Source organism: Carlito syrichta, unplaced genomic scaffold (assembly GCF_000164805.1).
Source record: "Carlito syrichta isolate Samal-C Ts95f unplaced genomic scaffold, Tarsius_syrichta-2.0.1 Scaffold76744, whole genome shotgun sequence".
In the NCBI taxonomy this organism is placed as follows: Eukaryota; Metazoa; Chordata; class Mammalia; order Primates; family Tarsiidae; genus Carlito; species Carlito syrichta.
In genome coordinates, this window is record NW_007020840.1 from 41,363 (window position 1) to 49,076 (window position 7,714).

Consider the following 7,714-nt stretch of genomic DNA (forward strand, 5'->3'; position numbering starts at 1 on the left):
AGTATGTTTATCTTTCTTTTACCAATCCCGATGCATTTTCTTTCTTTTTTACCTCAATTTTTATACACGTGGGAACCTAAAGAACATATTAAGTATAATTAGTTATAATTAGAAGCAAACAGACCTAGCCCAGGTTATCTCCAACTTACCATAAAGAATTGCAGGTAGTGGTGTCAGCAGCAGAAACCCAGGTTCTCTGCTGCCTAATGAGAATTCTGGTTTTGCACACACACATACACACACATGTACCCTCTCAAGATAAAAGAGCCAGTGATGGAAGTCACATTTGGTTGGCTTTTAAAAGTTTTACAGACCTCACGTTTCTCAATCACTCTGCATTAACTATATCTTTAAGTAACGGAGACACTATGTCAAAGTCACTGCATCACTTCTTGGTGATGAGAAGAAGATAGACATTTGACTGTGAGGTCTCTTGGCAGGAAATTTGGTAGTGAAGTCCCATCCAATTTGTCAAGCTCAGCAGTGGTCTTCACTCCGAAGGAAGCTTGCAGCCCAGCCCGCCGTGTCACCTGTCTGGGAGAGACCCCGCCACTCCATCCGAAGTGACAGGCTGCATGTGTAGGGCCGCCCCGGAAAGGAGCCCGTGATGCTTCCAGTCCCTCCTGGGGGAAACACATCTGCACACACTCCCCGACGGGCACTCACCTTTGACATTTGACCGTTCCAAAAAAGCGCCTGCCCTGTTTCGTGGCTCCCACCCCAAACTTTTATGTAAATGAAAGTTTAAACAAATCTGTGATCATGCTGGCTTTCAAGTGAGAATTTTTTTAAAATTTCTCTTGAATTATGTAAAGATGCATCACAAGATATTTACGATTTTTTTTAAAAACAGATATTCTTTTTATATACTGATAAAATTGGAAACTTGGAAGCATATTTGGCAAGTGTAAACAGATGGTTAAAGATATTTGCTGGGAAGTATCAGAAACAGTTATTCCTGACTTGCCTGCTTGGCTAAACATTGCTCTGAAAAGTCAACTCCCAGGGCACAAAGCAGGAGACGCGGGTCCCATTTTCCTCTCAACAGAGTGGGCAGGGACACGGTTTTCTTCTCTTTGTCGCCATGCTCTAGGTAAAACCTGCCAGTGGAACGTGTGCCCCCACTTTTTTTACCCACAAACTCCATGAGGGGGTTCTTTAGCAGCTGAGCGAGAAGGCTTCTGTGTTTTCTCCTTAATTAAAGACGCCTGCTGCAGGGATCTCACTCAGAGGGAGCTGGGCACCTTTTACCTTTCTCCAGCTAAGGTATGAAATTTGTGTTTTTCCTTTGCTCTGGGGAGCCGATCATTTTATTCATAAGAGTTCCATGCTAGGAGGTTTCCTATCCCTTCAAAGCAATGGATGTAAAGTTGCATAAAGGGAATTACTGGGGAGAGAGAAAGAAGAAACTGACACACTGCCTCTTTTTATTTATTTTTTTTCTTTTCAGACAGCAGAATTCACCACACACAACATTTCAAATAACGAAATCAGCAGTTCAGAGGTGGTTTAGCAGAAAGCACAGAATTTTATCAAATTATCTAATAGTCCAGATTTTTGGTACACACGCGCACGTGTGTGTGTGTATGTGTGTGTGGAGGGGTGACTGGAGATTGGGGTGCAGAAGGAGGAGGCGGCTGTATTTTTTACAAGCTTATAAAACACAAATGCTCGTGGCACTTGCTAATCTGAAATGCTTTTAGTAGAATTGTTCAGTAGCAATAATCTGTCAACAGATTACAATTTTGCTTAATTTTAATGTGGCTAACTTAAGATGGTTGTATAGTAAATTTATGCAACTGATCACAGTTATTAAATTACTGCATCTGCAAAGGAAGCAATCAAACCCCTTATTACAGTTGCTGTGAGTGAATGCTAAATGTCAAGGAGTTACCAGTGCGCTGCGGGGAATCGCGCTCCAGTTAAAGATGCATAAAATATCAGCACTTTTTTAATGCTTGTGCATTCAACAAAGACTCCCATCATAATTAACTGGTATGGAAATAAATAATTTTTACAAACTACCTTAGAAACAGTTGTGCTATAGTTTTTGTCAAAGTCTGCTGCTCTATAGCGATATTTAAGTCCTTAGACACATTTCCCTCGAACTCGCATATGCTATAAAATATTTAAATCTCACAGAGAGGTTGGAAAATGATATTATAAATCCAACTCTCGGTGCTAAAAAGTAATTTATGATGATTAATTTAATTATACGTTTTTTAAGGTTTTGATATTTTAAAAACTTGAGATTAATTTTTTTGGTTATGGTCCCAGTTTGACGGTTTGGGGAAGGGGGATTCTTTCTGTAAACAGCTGAAGCTGCACGCAGGGATGCACACCTACCAGGAAGGTGGAGAGGAAGAGTTATGGGCATAAAAGCCGCATCCAGACAGCTGGGTCTGAATCCTGGCCCCGCATGGTTAGCTCTGTCCCCTTGAGCAAGTTTCTCCGAGGCCCATCTGTGAAATGCGAGTGGTAAGAGTGAGCACTTCCTGAAATCCTTGTGGGGAGCACATGGGTTAATGCGGGGAAGGGCCTGGAACAGCACCCAGCCCTAGTAAGGACTTACCGAATGTTAGCTGGTGTTACTATTCGCGGCATCACCACCTGGATCCTCACAAAAAGACCCATCTTTCTGAAACCTGTTTGCTTTTGCCAGCTAGGCCAACAACACATCCTGTTCTAGTTGGACCCATGCACTCTGGTCCGACCCTTTGCCCACATCCGGTTGCAGGCTGTGGGGCTTAGAAGTCTGGTCCGTGAAGCCTTGGGATGTTTCTGGGTCAGAAATACCAAGAAGGAGGGAGGAGGGAGAAAGGCAAGCCTGAGTGAGTGACTGCACCCGTGCCCAAGAGACACGGCCCTGCCCCCTAAGTGGTTCCAGCCACCCCACAACCCCTGAGGGACAGATCCGAAAGCCAGCTGGACCCTAGTAAAATCAAGGTGCTCATGCCATTGGGGACAGAATGCCCCCCTCTGGGCGACAGTCGGCTCTCATGTGGGCTGAGCGCCTCTGTGAACCAGGCCTGCGCCGTCCTCTCGGAAAGGCTGCTGACTGCAGCCCTCTGTCCAGTGTTGGCATGTAAACCCAGGCAGGACTCTCAGCACCGTGGGTCAGCTTACGGGATTCGGCTCAGTGGCCCTGCAGTGTTTGATCTCTTCCCAGAGAGTGTGGGGTGATCTGCCCGAGGTAATGCTTAGATGTCAGGGGCCCGATGGTTCCCTAGCAGTCCCAGACCGTCAGCGTGTCTGCTCTTACTTGGTGAATTTATTTGGTATAAGTGTGTTTGGAGCTGTTTGTTCGAGTGTAGCTGGAGGGTAACTTTCTAGGGTAACTGAATTCGTACAAAGGTCCATTTGTGTACGTGTGGATGGATATGTGTGTATATATATGCATGTATGCATAAGTATATTTAATCTATATATTAGCAATGAAAATGAACCCAAGCTATATTACTCATCTGTGACGTTTTATTTTCAGCAAGCGAGCAATGGGGCATGCAGAATCCACCCCAAGTTTTAGCCTTCTTGAACCAGAACCTTTGGCTTCTGGATGCTTCTCTCTTGACCTGTGGTCTCCTTAGTGCAGAACTCACTTGGGATATGCGTGGGCAATTTGAAGATAGATGTGGCATCTTTGCCTTATTTTTTTAACCTGCACACTCTGATGAGAAAAATGCATTATATGTGTGTGCATATATATATCTTTATATATACATATATATTTTTATATATGTAGTATTTTAAGCACTTTATGGTAAAAGTAAACACTCATTTATAAAGGTCAGTTAAGGAAATGTTGTCTGTGTGTGTGTGGGAAGAGAGAAGAGACAGATTTTGGTTAATGAAACATTCAAAATACAGGATTTTTTTAAAAAGGAACCCATTTTGCTTTACATTTCCATGAACTTAACCGGTTTCTGAAATGACCCCACATATCAGACCCCTAGTTGGCTGTTTGTACTTTTGGATTTTCAGTGTGGCCTGTACATCTCTAATCAAGTAGATTGGGTGTGACATGAGACTGTGTCATTCTCACCGGGTGCCGTCTTCCTTCCGGGGCACCAGTACAGTCTATAGCTTGATGCTTTCCAGGACACGGATCACAAAGGCTGCACGTCTGCTCCAGGTCTCAGGCCCTTGGGTGGTGGGCGGCAGCTCAGACACTGGGTCCCTCCTGTGCATCCCAGAACCTTGAGGTGCCCTGTGAGTGGTGGTCCAAGATGGCTGAACCCGGCATCTCCATCTTCTATCAGATGAGCTTTGCCAGATTAAGGTGGCATCAGGGCTGTACAGACTTTATTTAATAGACCCTCTGTCTGCCTTTCTGTGTTTAAGAAATGCCATCAGGTTCTTGCTGGGCCGGGATCTCAGAGGGCTTGTAACTTGGATACCCATGATGTGGAGAGCAATAGGAGGCCAGGAGACCGGAGTTCAAATCCTGGTTTTCCACTTCACCAGCTCTGTGTCCGGGACACAATGTCCCCATCTGTGAAGTGGCGAAACAACCAAACCTACATCCTGGGGTGGGTGTGAGGAGAGCTGGAGGCGGTGTAAAAACGTTCAACAAAGTACTCAAAAAAAAAAAAAAAAGCGAAGCATTCTGGCTGTCGTGATTGCCATGTCCGGGAAAGCCCAGGGCCATCTTGGGTATGGCTTCCTGAGAGTGTTCCACTGTGTTTTTTCTGAGCACCCTGGACTCTGACCCGATCCTCTATTGCCTGCCAAGGGAACCCTGTGGATGAACTCCCTTGCAGTGACCCTCTGCTTGGGTGTCCCCCGCTCCGTGGTGATGCCTGCACCAGGCCAGGTCCTTTCCTTTGGACCATCTCACTCAGCTGGGTCCCTGCAGGTCCATGCTATTCTTTTGGTCATTTCCTTGTGGCCCTTATTGTGGACAAACGGTGTGATCAGGACAAGGTTTTGAACTATGCAGATGCGGCACGTGCCGTCTAAGTTTTAATTTTGGTACCACCTCCGTACGCCTGTCATTTGCCTTTTTAAATAACCTGACATTAGCCACGTGGGGCTGGCTGCCACAGCCAGGAGGACGGCAAGAGTTGCTGTTTATTTGGCATAGGGACACTTTGGGGGGCGAGAGAGGGAAACGTGAGTCGGGATGAGCCTCACGTGGTAGGGGTCTCTCCTATCTGAGTCTGCATCCCCCACTTCTTCCAGCAGGATGGATCAAAATTCCCCCACAATCCATCCCACCCACACAGACCCAACAGCCGTCCTTGGTTCACCCTCCCTCCTGTTGTAGCCGAGGGGGAGAAGAACGATTTTTAAAGATTCGCTAATGGTAATGAAAAATATTCTGATATAGCATTAAGGATTTTGCTCCTGAAATGTGTTTAATGTAAATATGCTGTCAGAGACCCTTCAAGTAATTGACACAAGCAGATGATTAGCAGTGTTCTCAACGGTGTTTTTGCATAATCTTACATTTTGACAGAACTCCTCAGCCGCATTTTATTGTCAGCGCTCCGCAATCAGTAGGACTTTCTTCCCCGACAACATTTACTTTGTCATTATAAATCTTGTAAGTGGTCATTTAACTGGTTCTGTGTACATGTAGGAGTATCATTACCAGCACATTTGGGGATTTGACTTCTTACCAAGAAACCCTCCTGGAAAGTAAACTTTCTACCAACTTAGAATAAATCAGAGAGGCCACTTAGTGGGTTTGCGGGCCGCCACAGACTACCAGGGCTCAGCTCCTAGCATGCTGTGGCACCTGGACAGAAGGCTGAGCGGCAAGTGTCAGCACAAGGGGCCCAGGCCTGCTCTCCCAAGGCCTGTCCCTCTGCAGCAGTCCATCCTCTGGGAGGTTAGTTATAACCCACTTTCCAAGCTGGGTTGGTTTTTCTTTTTGACCATGTTGAATTGAGTTCATCTTTGGTGATATAAAAAAAAAATTGGTGTTCAATTATAATCATATCCAACTGCCCCAAATTAAACTGCGCTGATCCATAAGCATTAATAACTGCATACCGTTAAGTTACATTAATAGTCAATATAATAAACCTTCACCTTTATTGAAGCTGCTCTTGTTTCTACGGCAGTTCTTTAATCTATCTCAATAGATTTCTGGTGTACAGCACATATGGATTTGGCCAGTGACAAGGGTTAGAGTAGTCTTGTAGAACATTTACTTGTAGCTCTGAAAAGCCCACATTCATCAGAGGATGAAGTCGATCAGATTGTACCAGAATCAATGGAAGGCTTGTGGGATCCCTCTCAGGCTTGTAATGGGTTCACCTTCTCGGGAGAGAATTCACACACTCACACACACTCTCGCTCACACATACACACACTTCTCTGTCTTAAAGCCATTTATCTCTGAATGTCAAATCGCAATAATTAACCATTATTGATCTTAAATTCAATTAACTTCATTAACACAGGTCACGATGAGGGTGCTTGTAAGGGAAAGGCATTTGACAAGTGTCTTTGCTTGTGTGACATTCCATGATCACAGTGGTGGCTATAAAACTGTTCCTACTGTCCCCTCCAAGAGGCAGCCAGCAGAAGGGGCCAGCCTGAGACTCAGAAACCCGGCCACTGGCCTTGGCCTGATGAGACACCCACGGGATATTTTTCCTCATTGGTTTTTCCTGGGATGTGTCAGAGGAGGAGTCTGAGAGTGGCGGGACAGTGTTGAAGCAACCTTGTGAAGTGAGTACCTGGGGCCTGGGGAACACAGGTCGGAAGGTGGCATCCCAGGGCATCCACCCCCTTCTCCCTGTACCCTGCAGCCTCGTCAGCCCAGATGGTGTTCACGGACTTCCAAGCGTTGCTTAACCCAGGAAGCAGCCCTTCTATGTGCATTTCCAGATATTAAAAGAAAAAAACAACAACCAGAAAACGACTTTCCCTCTTGATGAAGAAGAAAAGAAAATCCTAGATCCCACAGCTGGGACCAGCAGAGGGCTCTGGGCACCCCTGCTGTGTGACATTTTCTTCTTTACCCACTTGTGCATGTTCCGTGTCATATTTTGTGTCTCACCACAGCCCTCCAAGGCCGGCGATATCATCCCATTTTGCCAGTGGGGAAACTGAGGCTTAGATATTTATAAACTCGTGAAGCCACACACTGCAGCAGTAGCATGGCAGAACTCCGGCCTGTGGCCCTCTCTGGTCTGAGAGAGTGACCATGTGGTTGTGTGCCACAGTTTTGTAGAATTAGGGGCCTTCCCTCTACTTCTTCCCCCTTACAGTATATTTTAAGTGTTTATGCTGGAAAGAAGCAATGAGATCCACTACAGAGAGCCCTGGCTTCCGAATGCCAGTCCTAGGTCTCTGTCTTACCCCCTGTTCTCTCACTCTGTGAACCTCTGTCTCTTCATCTGTGAAATGTCACACATGATGTTGGCTCGTCCCTCTCCTTGGGTTGTTGGATAGCTGGGTGGAGATCGTGCACAGAAGGTGCCAAAAGGAGTACAACCCCTGCCCCCCAGAATGGGGGATTCTGTTCTGAGATGGCACAGCTGCAGGTGACTGGGAAGCTCCTGTGCGTTGATCATTGGTTCTGGGTGTTTATGTCTTTGTGGAAATGCTGCTCAGTGCCAGAGCATGACAAGCAAGAAACAGACATGAGCAAGCATGAAGTTTGCCCTATTTGTGGTGTCGCTTCATTTAAAAGTTTGATTCAAGCCGGGCTCGGTGGCTCAACCTGTAATCCCGCGCCTTTGGGAGGCTGAGGTGAGTG

At 45.9% G+C, this 7,714-nt stretch overlaps 1 protein-coding gene across 1 annotated transcript in view; it reads left to right on the top strand.

The window, feature by feature from the left end:
* The first annotated feature begins 990 nt into the window (after positions 1-990).
* The window catches only part of TSHZ3 (teashirt zinc finger homeobox 3), a 29,111-nt gene continuing 22,387 nt past the window's right edge, over positions 991-7,714 (top strand). Inside the window, exon 1 of the mRNA XM_008053993.2 lies at positions 991-1,266. The gene's annotated coding sequence lies outside the window, so the exon portion shown is untranslated. The remainder of the gene's footprint in view (positions 1,267-7,714) is intronic.